General features: G+C 43.6%; 1 non-coding gene across 1 annotated transcript; it reads right to left on the bottom strand.

The window, feature by feature from the left end:
- Window positions 1-1,174: 1,174 nt before the first annotated feature.
- Window positions 1,175-1,257, bottom strand: trnal-uaa (transfer RNA leucine (anticodon UAA)). The gene has a single exon. It is a non-coding gene; the product is annotated as a tRNA-Leu (tRNA).
- Window positions 1,258-7,575: the final 6,318 nt, after the last annotated feature.

Here is a 7,575-nt window from a genome sequence, read left to right on the forward strand (position 1 = left end):
CTTTGAGCCTATAACCTTCTCGACCTTGAACGCGCGTCTCGGAGATATTTTGACTTTCTGCAGCTCCGCTTCATAGAATGTTCCCTCGAGTATTTCACCACTCACGTCCCTCAATTTATATACCGGTGGGGATCTGGGTACACGTTCGCATATGACAAAGTACTCGTCCGTAAATGTCTGCTCGTACTTTTTGTCAAATATCTGACTGTGCTTGGAGACTCTCACAGTGTCCCCTATGTTAAACTTAAAACGTGGCCGTGTGCTTTTTTTCTTCAGGGGACCGTATAGATTATCAAATACTAGATGAGCATTATCGGGCCTGACCTCGGCAGGTTTCATTTTAATAGCGCTGTGAAATGACTGGTTGTACCCCTTTATTAGATCGTCCAACACGTCCACATATCGCCGGGTGTTTTTAGCCGTAAAGTACCTGTACATCCTCTCTTTTAACGTTCGATTAAATCTCTCTACGATGGAAGCTTTAAGTTCACTAGCCGTAGTGAAATGGGTGATTTTATGAGTTTTTAAAAGTTTCTGAAAAGTCCCATTTAAAAACTCCTTACCGGCATCCGTCTGTAGCTTGAGGGGGACGCCCCCCTCGGTTAAAATAGAATCAAAGGCTTGGGTTACAGCCGCCCCAGTCTTGTTTCTTAACGCGCGAGCATAGGCTTTTTTAGAAAAAACATCAATCACCGTAAGGAGGTATTTTAACCCGTCGTTGTACGTGGCCAGCCCTTGCATGTCGCATAAATCGGCCTGCCACTGATACATGGCTCTCGGAACAAACACTCTGTTCCTGGGGAAATTCTTTTTAACCGGTTTATGTAAAGTATAACTGTCTTGCATAGACAGCCAGTCTCTGATGTCATCAGCAGCCACTTTTTTCCCCGTATCTTGCTGCACGGCTCTCTGCAGTCTGGAGACACCTCCGTATGACCCCGGTTGGCTGGGGTCATAGTACGAACTGCTCAAGACGCGAGCTGTAGTCTTGGCAACAGACATGCTTTTCACACACTGAGTGGGGGGAGAGCGGGGTGCGGCGTTTTATAGCTGACTGTGGATGGGGGTTGTTAGGAGACTGAGTGAACATCAGTGAAATTTTTGTGTGTTTTTTCTACATTTAACCCATATTGTGTAGTTTGTTTTTTAATTATTATTATTTTACAAAAGAGTTTAGCTGGGGTGGGGATCGAACCCACGCGGACATACGTCCATTGGATCTTAAGTCCAACGCCTTAACCACTCGGCCACCCTGCTCAGCATTTTTACCCGTTATTTACAAAGACTATTACAACGGTATTCAAGTTTAAATTTTTTTTTATTTTTGCAATTAGTGAAAGATATATATATATATTTTAAAAAAGCTGGTATACAATTTGTGAAGGTTACATTTTCAAAATGCAGGTATACATTTAGTTACAGCCGTGACAGTTGTTGAGGTAGATTAGCGATGTCACATGCAGTAAAGTGGATATAGTGGCTTTTTCAACGATACATGTATGTAGAGTAGAAAGCATCTGATTAACATCGATAGGCTGCTTATCATGAAATTTAGAGGTGACTACATCTACTATTAAAGCGTAAAATACAAAAATGTGATTACAGTCAAATTCATTGTCAGGAATACAAGATAGACAAGCGCGTATGAGACTTTCGGGGGAATGTCTTTCTCCCTCTGACATCAGTTGAGTAAGTAAATCCATCCCCCGCTGATAATTTTCTCCGACTTGAGAAATCTCAAATAACACTCTATGAAAGCAGCAACAAGCATAATCATCCCGACAATCGCTTTTATCAATAGCACGCAACAATAGTGGACTAACTTTTTCTAAAAAAACATTTAACATAAACCGCCGTAAGGGTCTGCTGATACCGTTCCCCATCACAAGATGCTTTTTGTTTTAGTCTCGGGCCTCCCAACGAGTCAGAAATTCTTCTTCCAGGATCTGCTTAAACGCTGGGTTCTGTTCAAACAGATCTTGTTCCAGTCGAGTGATTTCCACCATGCCGTTGCGGGCCTCACGCAGATCGTACAGGATAGCTTCCACTGCCCCCTCCAACCTGCCGGCGGCCGCTCGGATGCCCAGGGTCGATAGAACGTGGGTCAAGGCGGGTGTCAGCCGATCGGTCCAGAGGTCACGCAACACAGAGTCAAAGTGTATGTAAAAGTAATTTCTGCCTGGAGGAAACAGACAAGGGTGTTGTCTCTGACTGGGGTGATCCACTTCACAACCGTAGCAGTTTCTCTCTTGATGCTTCCTGATGACTGAGGTTAAAAGGCCCACTATCATAGCCTTAATACAAGCCAACATCCCACGGCAGAGAGCCGGTCTGGAGAGAAGCGTGCAGATCTCAGGCGTCGGAGGGTCCTCTCCAGGATCAGAGGCCGGTGATGATGGGGGGGTTGGAAGGAGCTCCCCGGGATCAGAGGTCAGGGTTGCTGCTGGAGCCTCATTGTCCCCGCTTTCACCGTCGCTATAATTTGCTGCTGCTGCTGCTGCTGCCATGATGTTTGTGAAAAGGGGTTGTAACAGAGTCCACTTTATATAGCGACGGCGGGTGAGGGGGTGAGGGGGGTCCTTACGGCGTAGGTTTTGTCATCTCTTGCATCTGCTTACGCCCCCGACTCTCCTTAAACATCGCTTGGTAGTAACCAGACTTTTCTTGAATCATCTGCATCCAAATCACAAACGGTATTCTCAGGCCAAAACAGTCGCATTTAGGCCACTGCCATATATTCACCATTCTCTTGTCCAGCTCCCCGGTCGCGTCCCACTTCATAATGGTGGTACGCTGTTTACGAGCATCTCTATAGTGCATCTCCATTCTTCCAGTCTCGACCTCAAGGTCGGGGTCGGTGCTCTCCTCCATCATCGGGGTAACGACAGTCTTCAAGTTTCCCCATTCCGTTTCGGAAAAAGTCACCAGATACGGGTCGTCTTTCGGGGGGTCTGGGCCGTCTCCGGTGACCTGAAAGACGCGCAGTTCCTCCGCAACGTTGTCAAAGAGGCAGACCAGTTTATTCCCGTTGGGCAGCTCCCAGATAGCCCTCGGGTCTTCCGATGGTCGCATCATAGGTACCCGTCTACGTGCCGTATGAATCTTCCTGGGAGCCCCCGGAGGCTGCATAATGGCCTCCTGCTCCTGTTGAGTCTTAGAAGGTGAGGTTGAATCTTTAATTTCGGAAGTCTCAGACATGTCTGTATTTTTGAAAAGATAGAGTTGGCCCTGCAGCGCGAAGCTCCCTATATTCTACACGGCCTGCTCGTGGGGGCGTGGTACGGATGAAGATGATGCCTCTAGGAGGAGGAAAAGGCCCCCCGCTCGACGTAATACAATTTAATTGTCTCTGTCACCCCATATCTGCACGGTCATGTATGACAAACAAAACTATAAACAGAATTTACTGGCGGGCAAATTGTCAGACTTGATGTATGACCAGGTGGTACGGCCTTGATGATGCTACTCGTGCCTGTGTAAGAAAATTATCTGTAATTTGGGACGTATGTGAAAACAAAACTTTAAACAGAATTTACTGGAGGGCAAAAGTGTCAGACTCGATGTATGGCCCGCGTGGCCGGGTAGGGGGGCGCCTCGATGGCCAGGTGGCACGGCCCTGCAGAATTTACTGGCGGACAAATTGACAGACTCGATGTATGTCTCGACTTATGACCTTTACAAATTGGCGCCATACGCCGATGTGATACAAACGCTTGCGTGAGGAAAAAACACACGGTCAAAACTAGCGCCGAGCGTTTTTATTGGACGATAGACCCTGCACCTCCTCCTCTCATTCTTTGCTCCAACTTTACCATTTTATCCCACAGTCTCTCACAGTTTCTCTCAGACTCGCGCAGCAGCACGCCTCTCAGCTCTCCCGCATCGCTCTCTCCGAGGATTATCCAAAGCCGTGCGGACCTTTCCGCGCTACCGCACCAGTATGTGAATAAGTCCTTTGCTGATTCTCCGAAGCCCGGGGACCTTACCACGCTACCGCACACCGTACGCTCGCGCTCCATCAGGTAACCCAGCCACGCTCACTCCCGCCCGCGCCCCACAAAATAATAATAATAATAACTTATTCAAATAACACACGCTCATAAGCACTCTCATCAATATCATTTTTAAAATAATACACACTCATAAGCACTCTCCTCAATATCATTTTAAAATAATAAACATTTAAAATAAGCATTTAAAATAATAAATAATTAAATCCAAATACCATTGCATCACTAACACAACCAACCCATGCCCCCTAAGCCACAATCATTTAAAATAATAAATAAATAATTAAATCCAAATACCATCGCATCAGTTACACAACCAACCCCCGGGGAAGAAGAAGAAAAAAAAATATTTAAATAAATAATTAAATCCACATGCTATTGCGTCAGTTACACAACCAAGCTCAACCCACTACAACATAAGCTCCGCCCACTGAACTTTTGAACGTGACCTTTGACCCGACCTGTCATTTTGACAAAAGCGGTATTGCATCTCTCTCTTCTGGTATCGTCCTGTCAGTTTTAACCCATTTCTAAGTCCCGTATGGTTTAGGTAGCTTTTTTTCCAAAATGATGACCATGAAATTCAGCACATATAACAAATATTGAACTATAGGCATTAATTGAAATGCTCTCTCTCACAGACACACACATATTAGATGTCTATGTCTTTGAAATTGTTTAATACGAATTAATCTGTTTTATAATGTTCACACAAAAAAAGCTTTTGTGTTCACATTTTACAACCCCAAATCAGAAAAAGTTGGGATGGTATGTAAAATGAAAATCAAACTGAAAACAGCACTTTGTTAAATTATCTTTGACCTGTATTACATTGAAAACAATACAACAGCACATTATTTAATGTGTTCCTCGTGAATTTCATTGTTCTTTTTCAAACACGTATTCCAATTTTGGTTCTTAGAACACATTTCAAAAAAAGTTGGGACAGTAAAGCATTTAGTACTTTGTAATGTCGCCATTCCTTTTCACAACACTTAAAAGGCATTTAGGGACTGAAGACACCAAGTGATGTAGTGTTTCAGGTGTAATTTTGTCCCATTCTTCCTGCAAACAAGTCTTAAAGCGGACAACAGTACGGGGTCTTCGTTGTCACATATTGCGCTTCAAAATGAACCACACATTCTCTATTGGAGACAGGTCGGGACTGCAGGCAGTCAAGTACCCATACCCTCTTCCTCCACAGCCAGGACTTTGTAATGTGTGCAGAATGTGGTTTCGCATTGTTTGTTGAAAAATGCATGGGCGTCCCTGGAAAAAATGTCTTCTTGAAGGTAACATATTGTGCTCCAAAATCTCTATGTACTTTTCAGCATTAATGGTGCCATCACAGAACTGCAAGTTACCTTTGCCAAGGGCACTGACACAACCCCATACCATGACAGACCCTGGCTTTTGGACTTATTGCTGGTAACAGTCTGGGTGATCCTTTTCTTCTTTGGTCTGGAGCACACGGCATCCATTTCTCACAAAAAATACCTGAAATACTGATTCATCTGACCACAGTACACGTTTTCACTGTGTGATGGTCCAACTCAGATGCGTTCTGAGCCCAGAGAAGCCGACAGCGCTTCTGGACACTGTTAAGATGGGGCTTGCTTTTGGCACAGTACAGTTTTAACTGGCATTTGTGGATGTAACTACGTATTGTGGTACTTGACAAAGGTTTGCCAAAGTAGTCATATGTGGTCATATCGCTTATAGATGAATGACGATTCTTGATGCAGTGGGATGCTGAGGGATCGGAGATCACGGTAGTTCAACTTAGGCTTGCTTCCTTGTCCTTTACGCACTGAAATTGCTTCAGATTCCTTCAATCTTTTAATTATGGTATGCACTGATGAAGGTGAAATATCCAAATCTCTTCCTGTCGTTCTTTGAGGAACATTGTTTTTAAACATTTCAATAATTTTCTCACGTATTTGTGCTGCTTTTGTACCAAATCATAATTACAATCACCTGTTGACATCACTTGTTTCAAATCACATCATTATTTAACCAATTTACCTCACTACTGGCCCTAAATCGCTCCTGTCCCAACTTTTTTGGAAATGTGTTGCAAGAACCAAAATTGGAATACGTGTTTATTTTGAGGAAAACAATGAAATTCATGAGGAACACATTAAATAATGTGATGGGGGTAACACAATAAATTCAAGATTTTTATTTGTCGTACAAATGTAGTGGTACACTGGCAGCGAAATGAAATTGTCGTTACTCCAGTCGGTGTAATAAACACACTAGTAAAAGGACATCAAAATTAAACAACGTGAATTAACTGAAACTACAGAAAGATAATAAGAAAATATAACAATAAAAGGTATATAAAAAGTAAAGATGAAAATGTATAAAAAATATGTAGAAATGTTTAAAGTACAGATTGTAGTTATAGCATATTTTAGCTTTTAATCTGTGATGTTAATGATCCTACTGGCCGGGGGTAGAAGTTTCTCCTCGGCCTCTCAGTCCCGGCCATAAGGCCCCGGGGACTTATGCAGGGCGGCAGTTCTGTCCTGGTGATTCTCTGGGCGCATCGTATCACCCTCAGCGGGACTCGGCGGCCCTCAGAGCTGGAGCTGCCGTACCGAGCAGTTATGCTCCCGGAGAGCACAGATCCCACATTGCCGCTGTAGAAGGTTTTTTGTGGCACAGACGAGAGTCTGTATTTCCACAGCTGCCTCACATGATACACTCACTGTCAGGCTTTCAGCACTAAAGTTACAGATTACTGGGTGGCCGAGAGGTCTGTGAAATTTGGAGGGTCAGTAGCTTGCCTGGGAAGCCTTAGCATTCAGCGAAAACTGAACAGAGAGCCCTGTAGCAGGGTTGTCTAATTTGTTTAGCTGGCTGGCATAAGATTTTCAGTTTGAAACAAGTATGCACACAGATTTACATGTACGTAACAGTTTTATTACCTTGTAAATAGTTTGCAGGGTTTTCAAAGTACCCCAGTGCATTTGATATAGCGAATTTTAGGTTTATAATGAAATAATGTAGATTTGCCCTAAGATTTAATAAGATTTCTTGCGTGAGCGTGAGAGTCTGAAGGTGTGAGTGTCACACCAGATGGGTGAGAGCTGGCAACCCTGGCTCTGTTCAGTAGCCTCAGAAATTCTTTCGAACTTTCCAAACACAGCTGATGTAAATCAATGGACGCAAAGGTTCTCAGTGACCATTTTAGCTTGTTTTTAGACTAAAGGCCTATGATGGATCTTTGGAATGTTGCGGAGATACGAATGCTGAGGACAGCATACTTTGTGCTGTGAGTGTTATGTTAACCATGTAAACAAAGAGGAAGTACACAGTCCAACCAGATACTATATTGAAATGCTAACAAGTTTTTAAATATTTTTATTCAAGTGACTTTAAGTCTGGATAATGTTTTTAATGGTTGGAAACGTGTGTATTACTGTATAATTAAATAATTAAACTTCTGAAATGGCCGCTCAGTGCAGGAGGAGGCTGCAAACCTGAAGAGGCACACAACCGTATGGGTGGGGCAGGGGATCAATGGTGTGAGGTAGAGGACCAGGGCAGTGGGATTGCA

This window comes from Brienomyrus brachyistius, chromosome 4 (assembly GCF_023856365.1).
Source record: "Brienomyrus brachyistius isolate T26 chromosome 4, BBRACH_0.4, whole genome shotgun sequence".
In the NCBI taxonomy this organism is placed as follows: Eukaryota; Metazoa; Chordata; class Actinopteri; order Osteoglossiformes; family Mormyridae; genus Brienomyrus; species Brienomyrus brachyistius.